General features: G+C 41.5%; 3 non-coding genes across 3 annotated transcripts; all 3 read left to right on the top strand.

The window, feature by feature from the left end:
- Positions 1-4,992: 4,992 nt before the first annotated feature.
- LOC116368080 (5S ribosomal RNA) lies at positions 4,993-5,111 on the top strand. Its single transcript, XR_004208476.1, has one exon. It is a non-coding gene; the product is annotated as a 5S ribosomal RNA (ribosomal RNA).
- A 1,199-nt stretch (positions 5,112-6,310) lies between these two features.
- On the top strand, positions 6,311-6,429 carry LOC116368078 (5S ribosomal RNA). Its single transcript, XR_004208474.1, has one exon. It is a non-coding gene; the product is annotated as a 5S ribosomal RNA (ribosomal RNA).
- Positions 6,430-7,629: 1,200 nt separating this feature from the next.
- On the top strand, positions 7,630-7,748 carry LOC116368077 (5S ribosomal RNA). Its single transcript, XR_004208473.1, has one exon. It is a non-coding gene; the product is annotated as a 5S ribosomal RNA (ribosomal RNA).
- Positions 7,749-16,979: the final 9,231 nt, after the last annotated feature.

Genomic DNA, 16,979 nt, shown 5'->3' with positions numbered 1-16,979 from the left:
TTAGGCTAGAGAGGCATTCCTCCATGGATTCCTCAGAGTGATACACAGTGAGGATCTGACTAATGACCTCCTTGGTACAGGTTTTACGGTCTGCTTGGATTTCAAGAGAATCACTATTACAAGTCACCTGAGAATCTAAACTTTCACTAGGAGCCTGTTTGAGAGTCTCATCATGTATTGGTGTAACACCATCGATGACCTTTACAGTCTTGGCAGGGAGTGAGAAACCGCCTCAGCATTTCTCGAAATCTATGATATATAATACGAGCAGCAGGAAGGGTGCTCACTTTTGAAATTCTGAGAATTTCAGATTCATGTGCCTGCATGGACTGAACAATAGTCTCCACATCTGTTACAAAAGTGTCCAGCTTCAGAGTCTCCCAGTAAGCTGTTTGTAAAGGGGTTGACAGATCTCAGAGCTTCGCTCACTGCCTTTCTAGCCTTTGTCTGGAAAGACACACTGGAGAGTTTCTTCATATTTATAACTGGAAGACTCTGGGTAGATTCACTGTTGGTGGTGCTGTCCTGCAGACCAAGTGGAAAAGTGAGATGGGAGAGACATTGTTCACTGTCTAACAACTCAGATGGTGAGGGGGAACACGAACTGGTGAAATCATTCAAGTCAGACATGATGCCATCCACAAATAGAATGGCCTCCAGAGACTCTTCAGAATCACACTCTCCAACAGAAGATGAGAACTTCTCCATCACCTCAGTCTTATACAAGACAAGAACCTGGCTGGCAATCGCTTTTGTGGTGTCAAGGAGGACTTGGTCTTGCAAATACTTTTTGAGAGCCAAGAGAGGTTTTGGGGTCTCACTTTGTCCTTTTTGTTCATTCATAGATGAGGGGGTTATTAAAAGTGGTTTACAAGAAATGGAGTCCGATGTGTCAGCCTCACCATTACTGGAATGACCGATGTCTAGGCACAAAGTTGGAACCATTGTGAAATAATATTTTGTGCTCTCCACAAATGTACTTGCGAGATACCCTTTTTCTGGACAGGTAAGAATCCTCTTCAGCGTATTTTTCATGTCGTAGTAACAACCAACAGTGTAAGACCAGATCTTACTCTGATGCTTTTCAAGAAGGATCTGCTCACCCTGTGCAGGAGAGCAGGATGCCCTGATAGACTGGGTAAGATTGTCCATGTCTGAAACAAAGGTACTTACCAACTCAGAGGCCTCAGGGTCAATCATAAGGTCTCTGATCTCACCTATCCGAGGAGTTGGACAAGATGATATAGTGCCAGAACAACATGATGTACAACCCCTGAATCTATTAACAATCTCCCGGATCGATTCAGTGGCCTTGGTCTGAAACTCCTCAGTGAGTAGTCTGTCTATACTTTGTGTTGACAGACGAAGACTAGATTTGGCACCTTTGATATTGAGGTTGCTCTCTCCTTGTTTTAGCATCTCCTCTGGACTTTTGCTGGATACTGGAGACACATGGCTGTATATCCGTACAAAACGGAAAATTGCAGGGATGATGACCTCCAGGATGGCCTCAGATACAAACAGCACAATCTCCAGGCACATCTCTGCAAGCAATGCCCTCATCGCCTGTAGGACCGAAACAGTGTAGGTAGATTACTCATAGCCGGGCTCTGAAACCAAGCTCCTCGAAGAGATACCAACAATCTCACATATGTTCATGAGAATCATGAAAGTGGCATACATTGGAAAGCATGAAAAGCAGTAGGCTACTAAAAAGCTATTTGAATGAAACTGTTTGTGATATGGTGGATGATACTGTAGATAGATAAAACGTTTGTATCTAATATTCTTGAAACATCTATTAATATATCTATGAATCATTTTCAGGGTGAAGGGACTTACAGGGTCCATCCTGCCAATGCTTAACTGCCTCCATTGCCTATAGGAGATAATTAGATGTTTTTAGCACCAAAAAGCACACCAACACACATACAATTTATAAAATCCTCCAGATGACATTGCATTCAAATACTACAATAGAAGTTTGGACATACTCCTCAGTAAGTTTTTCCAGAAACCGGATGATAATCGGGTTGAAAGCATCCGGATCGATTGGAGGGAGGTCAAGAGCCCTGGTCTGACAGGCCCTGGAGACACACTCACTTAGGATCTTCTCATTAGATTGTCCCTGGTGAGATGTCCCCTGAACTGCCATCCCAGAGAATTCCACAGATGTAGAGGGACCTGTGTGCAAAGCAGCATTCACCAAGGTAAAGAAGTCAGAAAACATGTAACCTTCTGAGGCAAATATGTATTAGCCAACTTTGTGTACTTTGTGAAGTTAAGTACCCAAGAAAGTATAACATGTGCACTCTGCTATTAGTCCTCTGCTCAATAGATGTCCATACTAAATTACATTTACATGCAAAAGGATTACATTCAGTGAAATTAGAGTTTCATTTATGACCTGCATCAGTGATCTGCTCCACATTGTTTCTCTTGGTCCTCTTGGCCTAAAAAGACAATACAGTCAATGATATACACGTAGATACTGTATGAAGCCATTCCAATACAGCCCTTTGAGTAGAGCAAGGGTAAGACTGATTGCAGGGCTGTCCCCGACAAAAAATAATATTTGTCGACCGAGAGTCATCCTGTTCTAATGTTAAAATGTATTTTTCCATATCAGACACACCCTATGTGTTTGAATACAATCACCTACATAGGTACTGAGCTTGGCTGATGCTTTAAGCACACTGTTTAATCAAATAATTAAGACACACAAATGACTCAAGAAAGAGCCCGATGGTGACACTGTATTAAAAGAAATGACAGCGAGTGCCTGTGTGACAGGTGCACGTTGTCTCACTCTCCTCCCTACTGCAGCGAAAAGGCACCACATAACAGCAACTGTTTATTGTGCTGTCCATGCTGAAGACGCAATATCATTTCAGCCATTTAGTTTCTTCCTTACAGTTCTGGAAACTTCTTCTTTACAGTTCTGGAAACGTCTTCTTTACAGTTCTGGAAACTTTAGAGTGTTTTCTATCCTAATCTGACAATTATATGCATATTCTAGTTTCTGGGGCTGAGAAATAGGCCGTTTCAAATGGGTACGTTTTTTAACCAAAAACGAAAATACTGCTCCCTACGCGCAAAAGGTTAAGCAAATGTTAAGCAATACCAGTCTGTTCTAACGACTAAAAATTATAAAGCCATTATTACAGCATAGCAAATATTAAAAACAGCCGAATCTGTGAAATTGCTTAATTCAACATTTTGCCGGTGCATGAGGCTTGGTGCTCACAGAATCAGTAGGCTATTAAACAAATACTCAAACAGGCAATATAAGCTATATCTGTCTTACTCCTGTATATATGTATACAGTACCAGTCAAAAGTTTGGACACACCTACTGATTCAAGGCTTTTCTTTATTTGTACTATTTTCTACATTGTAGAATAGTAGTGAAGACATCACAACTATGAAATAACACATATGGAATCATTTAGGTACCAAAAAGTGTTAAACAAATCAAAATATATTTTATATTTGAGATTCTTCAAAGTAGCCATCCTTTGCCTTGATGGCAGCTTTGCACACTCTTGGCATTCTCTCAACCAGCTTCACCTGGAATGCTTTTCCAACAGTCGTGAAGGAGTTCCCACATATGCTGAGAACTTATTGGCTGCTTTTCCTTCACTCTGTGGTCCAATTCATCCCAAAACATCTCAATTGGGTTGAGGTTGGGTGATTGTGGATGTCAGGTCATCTGATGCAGCCCTCCATCACTCTCCTTCTTGGTCAAATAGCCCTTACACAGCCTGGAGACGCAAACCAGATGGGATGGCGTATCACTGCAGAATACTATGGTAGCCATGCTGGTTAAGTGTGCCTTGAATTCTAAATAAATCACAGACAGTGTCACCAACAAAGCGCCCCCACATTATCACACCTCCTTCATGCTTCATGGTCGGAACCACACATGCGGAGATCATCTGTACGCCTACTCTCACAAAGACATTGTTGGAATTTGGACTCATCAGACCAAGGACAGATTTCCACATGTCCATTGCTTGTGTTTCTTGGCCCAAGCAAGTCTCTTCTTCTTATTGGTGTCCTTTAGTAGTGCTTTCTTCGCAGCAATTTGACCACGAAGGCCTGATTCACGCAGTCTCCTCTGAACAGTTGATGTTGAGATGTGTCTGTGACTTGAACTCTGTGAAGCATTTATTTGGGCTGCAATGTGAGGTGCAGTTAACTCTAAAGAACGTATCCTCTGCAGCCGAGTTAACTCTGTCTTCCTTTCCTGTGGCGGTCCTCATGAGAGCCAGTTTCATCATAGCGATTGATGGTTTTTGCAACTTGATGGTTTTTGCACTTGATGAAAAGTTCAAAGTTCTTTAAATTTTCCGGGTTGACTGAACTTCATGTCTTAAAGTAATGACGGACTGCTGTTTATCTTTGCTTATTTGAGCTGTTCTTGACCTAATATGGACTTGGTATTTTACCAAATAGGGCTATCTTATGTATACCAACCCTACCTTGTCACAACACAACTGATTGGCTCAAATGCATTACAGTATATGCAATTTTTTGCACTTTTTGAGTGACACAAAGATGCTTATCTAAATGGTGAAAATGCAACAGCTGTTAATCAGACTCACTTTGACTTTACATAGTGCACCAAGAGTTAACTTCACGTTTACGACCATACCGGCCTGAGTACGACTTATCTCGTCTGATCTCGGAAGCTAAGCAGAGTTGGTCCTGGTTAGTACTTGCATGGGAGACCGCCTTGAAATACCAGGTGCTGTCAGCTTTTTGTCACTGCCTTGTGGAATTTCAACTCTTTGTCTGTTTTTTCCCACAAGGCTGAAATATGTGCCCTCGCTTTGAAATAAGTAAGGTTCGTTTGTATTTCATCCAACAATCTGTGCTACAAATTCCACTTTTTGAGTGACACAAAGATGCTTATCTAAATTGTGAAAATGCAACAGCTGTTAATCAGACTCACTTTGACTTTATATAGTGCACCAAGAGTTAATTTCTTCCTTACGACCATACCGGCCTGAGTACGCCTGATCTCATCTGATCTCGGAAGCTAAGCAGGGTCGGGCCTGGTTAGTACTTGGATGGGAGACCGCCTGGGAATACCAGGTGCTGTAAGCATTTTGCTCCAGCAGAGGGTTCTCTTGTGTCATGCGTGGAGCAACTCCCGTTTATTTATCACCCTAATAATGTTGTGTCTTTTTATTGGACTAAATGCAGTTTGTTAGTGCTTCCCTGCCCTGATCAAATCAAATAATGGACAATGCGTTTACCTCAAAAAATCTAGGCAGTGCATTCAGCATTTGTTTTTAGGCTAGGAGACTGTCAATGTCTGTAGTCCATTAGGGCCCTGTAAAATCCCCTTCAATGTTTTGACTGATTGCCCCCCCCCCCCCCCCCCATTTATTTTTATAATAATTCCCCCTATTCCCCGTTGACCGTTTGTCCCTGCTTCTGCAGGTTTTCGCTCTCAAAAGTACACCTTTTTAATAGAAATATAACATGATTAGATGTTCTATGTCCACGGCAACATTTAAAACCCTAGCAGGAAACCACTTTTGAGGTCTGGAAAAAAAGGAAGACATATCGATTTTGGGGTGTAGTTACCCTTTTTTAGGCAAGGGTGCGCCAGGAAGAGACCTTTGTTTGGTTAAACGGTGTTACTGTAGCGCTCATGTGATTGCGGAGTTTGCAAAACAAATGGCCACTGTATTGATGCAAATAATCATGATATAATTCTGCCAGGCTGGCATAAGCTACTTTGCAGTTAACATTTGATTGAGAAGGTTTTTGTGGGAAGCCTTTCCTTCTCTACCACAAGAAGGTTATCATTAGCCTCATCGCTAACGGCTACACAAAGTGTAGACATGTGCGCGCTCCGCACGCATGCGCACGGAAACTGGGCAGTCCTATTCAGTTTCTGAAAGTTGCGTGGAAATACAAATCACTGATGCATTTTGTTCATGTCTTATGATTCACTTGGGCAAATGAATGGATTTTCTAACAAGTTGAAGGGATTGAGTTGATTTCCGCCTTAGTTCAAGGCATTTTTGAATATGGTTGAATTTCGGTTTAATGTCTGTATTTCGTGATTCCGTGTGGGCGCGCTCTATTTTATAGGGCCCTAGTCCCATGAAGTTGTCATAAGTATGAACCTAGGATATTCCCTCTTTTTCCCCCCCACAAGAGTGAAATATATGGTCTGGAAATGCAAGCAAGGTTTGAGCATTTCAGTGTGTGTCACAAGGTGGACATTTCTCTGTCCCCCTAAGAGTAAGCGACACGTTGACTTTATATAGTGTACCAAGAGATTGCCTTTCGCTTACGGCCATACCAGCCTGAATACGCCCGATCTCGTCCGATCTCGGAAGCTAAGCAGGGTCGGGCCTGGTTAGTACTTGGATGGGAGACCGCCTGGGAATACCAGGTGCTGTAAGCATTTTGCTCCAGCAGAGGGTTCTCTTGTGTCATGCGTGGAGCAACTCCCGTTTATTTATCACCCTAATAATGTTGTGTCTTTTTATTGGACTAAATGCAGTTTGTTAGTGCTTCCCTGCCCTGATCAAATCAAATAATGGACAATACGTTTACCTCAAAAAATCTAGGCAGTGCATTCAGCATTTGTTTTTAGGCTAGGAGACTGTCAATGTCTGTAGTCCATTAGGGCCCTGTAAAATCCCCTTCAATGTTTTGACTGATTGCCGCCCCCCCCCCCCCCCCCCATTTATTTTTATAATAATTCCCCCTATTCCCCGTTGACCGTTTGTCCCTGCTTCTGCAGGTTTTCGCTCTCAAAAGTACACCTTTTTAATAGAAATATAACATGATTAGATGTTCTATGTCCACGGCAACATTTAAAACCCTAGCAGGAAACCACTTTTGAGGTCTGGAAAAAAAGGAAGACATATCGATTTTGGGGTGTAGTTACCCTTTTTTAGGCAAGGGTGCGCCAGGAAGAGACCTTTGTTTGGTTAAACGGTGTTACTGTAGCGCTCATGTGATTGCGGAGTTTGCAAAACAAATGGCCACTGTATTGATGCAAATAATCATGATATAATTCTGCCAGGCTGGCATAAGCTACTTTGCAGTTAACATTTGATTGAGAAGGTTTTTGTGGGAAGCCTTTCCTTCTCTACCGCAAGAAGGTTATCATTAGCCTCATCGCTAACGGCTACACAAAGTGTAGACATGTGCGCGCTCCGCACGCATGCGCACGGAAACTGGGCAGTCCTATTCAGTTTCTGAAAGTTGCGTGGAAATACAAATCACTGATGCATTTTGTTCATGTCTTATGATTCACTTGGGCAAATGAATGGATTTTCTAACAAGTTGAAGGGATTGAGTTGATTTCCGCCTTAGTTCAAGGCATTTTTGAATATGGTTGAATTTCGGTTTAATGTCTGTATTTCGTGATTCCGTGTGGGCGCGCTCTATTTTATAGGGCCCTAGTCCATGAAGTTGTCATAAGTATGAACCTAGGATATTCCCTCTTTTTCCCCCCCACAAGAGTGAAATATATGGTCTGGAAATGCAAGCAAGGTTTGAGCTTTTCAGTGTGTGTCACAAGGTGGACATTTCTCTGTCCCCTAAGAGTAAGCGACACGTTGACTGTATATAGTGTACCAAGAGATTGCCTTTCGCTTACGGCCATACCAGCCTGAATACGCCCGATCTCGTCCGATCTCGGAAGCTAAGCAGGGTCGGGCCTGGTTAGTACTTGGATGGGAGACCGCCTGGGAATACCAGGTGCTGTAAGCATTTTGCTCCAGCAGAGGGTTCTCTTGTGTCATGCGTGGAGCAACTCCCGTTTATTTATCACCCTAATAATGTTGTGTCTTTTTATTGGACTAAATGCAGTTTGTTAGTGCTTCCCTGCCCTGATCAAATCAAATAATGGACAATACGTTTACCTCAAAAAATCTAGGCAGTGCATTCAGCATTTGTTTTTAGGCTAGGAGACTGTCAATGTCTGTAGTCCATTAGGGCCCTGTAAAATCCCCTTCAATGTTTTGACTGATTGCCGCCCCCCCCCCCCCCCCCCCCATTTATTTTTATAATAATTCCCCCTATTCCCCGTTGACCGTTTGTCCCTGCTTCTGCAGGTTTTCGCTCTCAAAAGTACACCTTTTTAATAGAAATATAACATGATTAGATGTTCTATGTCCACGGCAACATTTAAAACCCTAGCAGGAAACCACTTTTGAGGTCTGGAACAAAAGGAAGACATATCGATTTTGGGGTGTAGTTACCCTTTTTTAGGCAAGGGTGCGCCAGGAAGAGACCTTTGTTTGGTTAAACGGTGTTACTGTAGCGCTCATGTGATTGCGGAGTTTGCAAAACAAATGGCCACTGTATTGATGCAAATAATCATGATATAATTCTGCCAGGCTGGCATAAGCTACTTTGCAGTTAACATTTGATTGAGAAGGTTTTTGTGGGAAGCCTTTCCTTCTCTACCGCAAGAAGGTTATCATTAGCCTCATCGCTAACGGCTACACAAAGTGTAGACATGTGCGCGCTCCGCACGCATGCGCACGGAAACTGGGCAGTCCTATTCAGTTTCTGAAAGTTGCGTGGAAATACAAATCACTGATGCATTTTGTTCATGTCTTATGATTCACTTGGGCAAATGAATGGATTTTCTAACAAGTGTGTGTCATGCGTGGAGCAACTCCCGTTTATTTATCACCCTAATAATGTTGTTTCTTTTTATTGGACTAAATGCAGTTTGTTAGTGCTTCCCTGCCCTGCCCTGATTCTGCAGGTTTTCGCTCTCAAAAGTACACCTTTTTAATCGAAATTTAACACGATTAGATGTTTTTTGTCCACGACAACATTTTCCCAACAGATGACAAAGTGCGGTGCTTAAAGACACACAGAGCCTGCAATGGTATTACCATAATCTCTAGGCTGTGCCGAATTCAACGCGATGCCCCGCTTGACCGTAGCTCGCTCGGTCTAAGCACAGTGACTATGAGAAAAAGTAGGCCCAAAATTAAGCCTGGCCCTAAATGTCATTTGCTTTTGGGTGACAGTGAGAGAACCATTAGGGTGAGAAGCATAATTCGACCTCAGGTACATTCCTGAGGTCCTCCCGATCTGTGCAAGCCTAACCTTGACCGTGTAGCATTAACCCTTAACAGGTAAAAGAAGGTGTCGACATCAAACAGTTTTCACTGACTTCTCTCCCCATAGTAATACATTGCCTGCAACCCTAAATTCAACCTGAAGCCTATGTGGGTTATGAATGCCGTATGAACCTGTCTTCGATGACAATCCATCAGGCCACTATGAGGTCTACCTGTGTTGATTCTAAGCTTCCTGAAGCAACTGGAAGTGATTAAATTCAGCCTAAAAGTGTTTTGATATACATAACCTGCAATTTTGAAAATCACTGCATTCAACCCTGTGTAGATCAGTCAATTCTAAACATAAAGGCTTAAAACTCAGGATTCCGTAAGAGCCTACCCAAATGAGGATATGTGTTCATGTTCAGCTTCCTGTGCCAACCGGAAGTGCCTTAAAATGGTGTCATAGGTGCTGTTTCGAAGGGTTAAAAAGGTCAGATCTTTTTAAAACTTCATATTTGTGATTAAGCAACCCTCATGAACTGTAAATCAATCATTTTTCTTAACAGATGTCAAAGAAAAGCTCTCTCACACACACACACACACACACACAGCAAGGATGGAGTGACAAAGTGCGGTACTTAAAGACACACAGAGCCTTCAATGGCATTTCCATATTCTCAAGGCCGTGCTGAGTTCAACGAGATGCCCCGCTTGACCTTAGCTCGCTCTGAGTGCAGCGACCGTGAAAAAAGTTAGGCCCAAAATTAAGCCTGGCCCTAAATGTCATTTGCTTTTGGGTGACAGTGAGAGAACCATTAGGGTGAGAAGCACAATTCGACCTCAGGTACGTTCCTGAGGTCCTCCCGATCTGTGCAAGCCTAACCTTGACCGTGTAGCATTAACCCTTAACAGTTAAAAGAAGGTGTCTACATCAAACAGTTTTCACTGACCTCTCCAAATAGGAATACATTGCCTGCAACCCTAAATTCAACCTGAAGCCTATGTGGGTTATGAATGCCGTATGAACCTGTCTTCGATGACAATCCATCAGGCCACTATGAGGTCTACCTGTGTCGATTCTAAGCTTCCTGGAGCAGCCGGAAGTGGTTAAATTAACCCAAAACTTATTTTGATGGACATAACCTGCCATTTTGAAAATCACTGCATTCAACCCTGTGTAGATCAGTCAATTCTAAACATAAGACTGAAACATATACTGGGCCTACATATTGGGCCTATAAACATATACACTTTACACACATATTTACTGACATTTAAAAAGACCACAGTAACATGACAGAATTTGTGCAAATGCGACGAAATCTGCTAGTGGATATTAAATGTACAACAGTAGTATTAGGTAACAAGCAATACATGTTAAACATGTGGCACAGGCAATCATGACAGCCTCTTTATGAAAGGCCTTTAACTATGGCAAAACAGTTTTCTACACATCTTATTAATTAATGATGTGGGCATACCCAGAATTTACAGGCAGGAACGGTTGATCTACACATGGAGGGAAAACTTACGGAGTTTTGATGGAGCGGGCAAGCGTCTTTGAGTTGATGAATTCGAAACGGATATTGGTCAGGGCTAACCGGACCCTCTATCTGTAAGAAATAGTAAACATTTTGCAATTATAACATGTGTTAAAATGTAGGTACTAAATATTTTGAATTAAATCACTGGTTTTAAAAATGTATCTCACGCTTTAATGATAGGGGAAGAGGTAATTTCATATTTCGGCCAACACATCAAGATCTAACAGGGATGAGTGGGGATTCATAGTACAACAACTCTGATAACTCTGACGCGTACGTCTAATGATTATTGTAGATGTTTACAACTGAGGGAGTTGACAGTAGGTCAATGAGATGTATAAAGGCAAATTGACATAACGGCGACTGTTAGATGTAGATTCTCAGAAACAATTTATAGTCTTTCCTACAATGGTATGTTATAAAGTTTGTAATAATGTACAACTGTAGACCTCCAATGTTTTTACATAAAAACCCTAATGATGCATGTTTAAATATTAGTACAATATGGTAATTAATTCTAACATGTCTTTAAAAAGTTAGTACTATATATTTTGGTATTAAATCAATGGTTTTAAAAACAGTATCTCACCCATTTAACTAAGGGGAAGCGGTCTTTTCTCTCACGCTAGGGTCTGGCGCAGACAACTGTAAGATCTGAAAAAACATGTATTATTTTATTAGGAACATTACGGGTTATTAAAGTTTGTAATAATGTACAACTGCAGGCCTCCAAGGTTTTTTTTATTACATAAAACACGCGTGATGCATGTTTAAATATTATTCAAATTTGTTACTTAATTCAAAATACGAAATATTTTGGAATTCAATAAAATAAATTTTAAAAACTGTATCTCACCCGTAACTATGGGAAAAGGTATTTCACATCATCACCCAGCTCTGTCGCGAAGGAAAAAGACCTGGAGAATCAGGGGGCGTGCGTGAGTGGGCGTGTGACGGAGCAGCAGGAGTGTGTGTGTGTGTGTGTGTGTGTGTGTGTGTGTGTGTGTGTGTGTGTGTGTGTGTGTGTGTGTGTGTGTGTGTGTGTGTGTGTGTGTGTGTGTGTGTGTGTGTGTGTGTGTGTGTGTGTGTTACAGAAACCAAAGGGTGTGGGTTCAACAGGGGGCCCAGCGCTCTATCTGTAGAGAATCGTTTGAAACCAAGGTTTGCACTATCCGGCATAAGGCATGTCCAGATATCGGCCGACCGCCCGGGGTTAAACACTGATATCTAATCAGCGCCCCGGTACCCCACCAAACCGGTTGTAGACAGAATGTCTCTTTGAATTCAACGCCTTTTGATCTCTAAACCAAACATACAGGGGGGTTGCATACATGATACTCATTCCGTACTTTAGCAAGTTAGGGCCAGAACGGGGAGCATCTATTTTTAACACGGTTAGCACTGCTTTAGCGCAAACCCACAGGCCCGAATATTTAGCTGCCCGGACAGATTAAAAAAGAGATGTGAATAAGTGAATCCCTCCTAATGGATATTTCTTAAGGCTACTGGACATAAGTGATTGGGAAGCGACTGTTAGACGTAGATTCTCAGAAGCAAACTGCGCCCTGTCCTTTACGTAGCCCTTCACGATCACACATTTTTAGGCATAAGTCCAAATAATCACATACCCAAGAATATTTATATATTAAAAAAAGAAAAGTGTGCACTCTGAACGACTTCGTAAAACAACAGGCAGCAGTCCCAGGACAGATAACATAGTCTGTGAAGCCCTCCTAATGGATATTTCGGGAGCTGAGTAAGTGAAAAATATATTTAAAGGTTTTGTTTGAATATTATCGTGATATTATTGTAATATTGAACACGAGTTATTTGTGTTTTAAACATGGGGGACAATGTTTTTGTGTGTTTTTTTTAGGTATGATGGACATCGGACACATAGGGTGACTTGGATGCATTAGGGACTCTGAACGACATCGGAGGAACCGATGAAACAGACAGTATTCTGTCTTTGTATGAACGTTTTTCCAAACACTCCAAGAACAGAGAATTTAAACGTCCCGACAACAACCCCGGGAACCACCACCGCCTCACGACATATTCCAGACCCCAACAACAAAAGCACAACTGTGGCCCAAGTGTAATGGTTTTCTTCATCTGAAGGAGAGGCGGACCAAAGCGCAGCGTGGTGGTTATTCATATTCTTTCATTTATAAAGAAACTACACATGAGAACTAACAAAAACAACAAATGTGAGAACACCTAAAACAGTCCCATCTGGTGCAAAACACAAAGACAGGAACAATCACCCACAAACACACAGTGAAACCCAGGCTACCTAAGTATGATTCTCAATCAGAGACAACTAATGACACCTGCCTCTGATTGAGAACCATACTAGGCCGAAACATAGAAATACCCAAATGATAGAAAAAACAAACATAGACTGCCCACCCAACTCACGCCCTGACCATACTAAATAAATACAAAACAAAGGAAATAAAGGTCAGAACGTGACACCAAGTGCATTGCGCAGAATCACCAGAGGTATTAATTCTAGGCATTTACATGTATGTTTTTAAAAATGAAGACTATTTATACAATGAAACAATGTTTTTTTATTCACACTGTTTGTAAACAATAACTTTTGCCCTCTTAGGGTCTACTTGACCCGCTTATTGATTAGAAAGTATGATTAGAAACCAAGGCTGTGGAATATATTCTCTCTCACAGGCTATGAAAAAGACCAAAGCTAGGACATTGACTCCGGAGTGTTGAACTTATGCCCACTCTACAACAACCCAGGTTGTTATATGCCCCTGAGGATCATCTACGAACGTTGGAACATCTACAACTATTGAAGAAGCAAAAAGGGGTTTTCAGAAATACATTTGGTTTGCAGATGTGTATTATTATAAAAATAATATAACATTATTATCATCATCTAAAACCCTTTAAAGGAGCTCTAATTCAAACATGCAAGGATATATATATGATACGATTACCCACTTTAAAACTGTTGCTGCATTATCACTTCTCAATGTGTGTACAGAGCTCTAATTCAAACATGCAAGGAGATATATATATATATGATACGATTACCCACTTTAAAACTGTTGCTGCAATATCACTTCTCAATGTGTGTACATTTCAAGCTTTCAACAACAATAAACCAACCAGCTCAATAATGTTTCTCAGACTTACACACTGTTGAGTTTTCCTAGTTAGTAAAGAAACAACCACTAAGCCAAAACACAAAAAGTTGTAATAAAATCGGTATACAAGTCATTCTATACGGAAAACAGATACATTTTGATTGATCAAGAATTCCCAATAGGTTTGTGTCACGCCCTGACCATAGTTTGCTAGGTATGTTTATAGGTTTTGTTTGGTATGGGTGTGATCTGAGTGGGCATTCTATGCTGTATGTCTAGTTTGTCTTTTTCTGTGTTTGGCCTGATATGGTTTTCAATCAGAGGCCGGTGTTAGTCGTTGTCTCTGATTGGGAACCATATTTAGGTAGCCTGTGTTGGCATAGTTGGGTGATTGTCTATGTTAGGTGCTTGTTTCAGCACATTTGGTATATAGCGTCACGTTCATTTATTGGCTTGTTTAGTTTACTTTGTGTTTTAGTCATCCATTAAAACGATGCATTCACACCATGCAGCGCTTTGGTCCTCTTCTTATTACCCATGACGATCGTGACAACTTGATCTGATACTCAACCCTATTACGACAGCATATAATGCACAGTCATATGCAAAACCATAAAACTCTGACAAGAAAACAATGAAAACCTTAACATGACTACACGCATTGCCATTATTTTAGTTAACAGCCACCCAGGGTGGAACTTTTTTTTCTTTGTACATGCACCAAGCCTCCAAGGGGGGTGACAACCGTATTCCCAATGAGAAATATAGTCTAATAAAACAAATGTCTGCATAATGAAAGACATGAAAACTGTATCCAACAATGTATTTCGATCTGTTTTAAACGTGGATATTGTCTGTAAGGTCACGGAGACTAACAATAGACAATAGTTATTGTGGGAGGTTTAGGGTTAAAATATATGGGAAGGATCAGGAGTGTTAGAGATTTGCTCACAGTGGCAATTTTGAAAGAGGGAGATTAGAACCACAAAGTAATAGGGTGGTAAGAGATCCTAAAGGTAATTTCATATTTCGGCCAACACATCAAGATCTAACAAGGATGAGTGGGGATTCATAGTAAAACAGGAGGCTTCTGTAACCTGCAATACGTGTTAAATATGTTTTACATACATCCACGACTGAATGGTTTCACAAACTCCCTTTAAAGGGTTTGTCAGAAAGTTGTAACAGGCCTCATTCACCAGTCTAGAGATGAACATAGAGACACCAAAAACATCAACGTTTAGAGCAGCTTGGAGATTATTACCCATGTAAGGGGGGAGAAAGAGCTGATTTACCTCTACGGTCAAATGCATCTATAGTTTTTAATGAAGTGGTCGCTGCATTCATTTAGATTCTTTCAACATAGTCTAGAACCAGTAAGAACATAGATTGAATGATCGGCTTTGTGCTATTGAGTAAGAGGCCTGACCCATTTCTATGTAAGAAGCCACACTTTTTATATTCAGCTTCTGAATTAACTAACTCATAAATATGTTTTTAAGTCAGCTTAACGTATATACTAGTACAACATACTAGGTACATACACTTCAATCATTAGAATAATTTGCATAATGTAGTTCAGATAGAGCACGATCAGCAGGGCGGGCGATAGAGTACACAACTGTATCAACGGCTTGAATTTCTGACAAAATAATAATATCAATGTATACAATATATTTGTTTATTAGACCTATCAACATATAACACAATAGTGTATATCAGGGGTAACTCCCGTTTTCATGGTTAATTGATAGGTGTTCCATTCTGTGGACTGAGAATCCAAAATACTTTGCACAACATATACATAGTTTTTACAACTCTTTTATAATCTAAATGTATATGATGTTTAATCACACATATGACGTTTTAAAAAGATCTGACCTTTTTAACCCTTCGAAACAGCACCTCTGACACCATTTTAAGGCACTTCCGGTTGGCACTAGAAGCTGAACGTGAACTTCCGGCGCCGACAGAGATGGCCGCCTCGCTTCGCGTTCCTAGGAAACTATGCAGTTTTTTGTTTTTTACGTGTTATTTCTTACACTAGTACCCCAGGTCATCTTAGGTTTCATTACATACAGCCGAGAAGAACTACTGAATATAAGATCAGCGTCAACTCACCATCAGTACGACCAAGAATATGTTTTTCGCGATGCGGATCCTGTGTGGATTACATGCAGCGACCCAAAAAAACGACTCAGAAAAAGAGGGAAACGAAGCGGTCTTCTGGTCAGACTCCGGAGACGGGCACACCGTGCACCACTCCCTAGCATTCTTCTTGCCAATGTCCAGTCTCTTGACAACAAGGTTGATGAAATCCGAGCAAGGGTAGCATTCCAGAGGGACATCAGAGACTGTAACGTTCTCTGCTTCACGGAAACATGGCTAACTGGAGAGACGCTATCCGAAGCGGTGCAGCCAGCGGGTTTCTCCACGCATCACGCCGACAGAAACAAACATCTTTCTGGTAAGAAGAGGGGCGGGGGCGTATGCCTTATGACCAACGTGACATGGTGTGATGAAAGAAACATACAGGAACTCAAATCCTTCTGTTCACCTGATTTAGAATTCCTCACAATCAAATGTAGACCGCATTATCTACCAAGAGAATTCTCTTCGATTATAATCACAGCCGTATATATACCCCCCAAGCAGACACATCGATGGCTCTGAACAAACTTTATTTAACTCTCTGCAAACTGGAAACGATTTATCCGGAGGCTGCATTCATTGTAGCTGGGGATTTTAACAAGGCTAATCTGAAAACAAGACTCCCTAAATTTTATCAGCATATCGATTGCGCAACCAGGGGTGGAAAGACCCTGGATCATTGTTACTCTAACTTCTGCGACGCATATAAGGCCCTGCCCCGCCCCCCTTTCGGAAAAGCTGACCACGACTCCATTTTGTTGATCCCTGCCTACAGACAGAAACTAAAACAAGAAGCTCCCACGCTGAGGTCTGTCCAACGCTGGTCTGACCAAGCTGACTCCACACTCCAAGACTGCTTCCATCACGTGGACTGGGAGATGTTTCGTATTGCGTCAGACAATAACATTGACGAATACGCTGATTCGGTGTGCGAGTTCATTAGAACGTGCGTTGAAGATGTCGTTCCCATAGCAACGATTAAAACATTCCCTAACCAGAAACCGTGGATTGATGGCAGCATTCGTGTGAAACTGAAGGCGCGAACCACTGCTTTTAATCAGGGCAAGGTGTCTGGTAACATGACTGAATACAAACAGTGCAGCTATTCCC

This window comes from Oncorhynchus kisutch, unplaced genomic scaffold (genome assembly GCF_002021735.2).
Source record: "Oncorhynchus kisutch isolate 150728-3 unplaced genomic scaffold, Okis_V2 scaffold1819, whole genome shotgun sequence".
Taxonomy (NCBI): Eukaryota; Metazoa; Chordata; class Actinopteri; order Salmoniformes; family Salmonidae; genus Oncorhynchus; species Oncorhynchus kisutch.
This window is presented reverse-complemented; position numbering and strand designations above follow the sequence as displayed.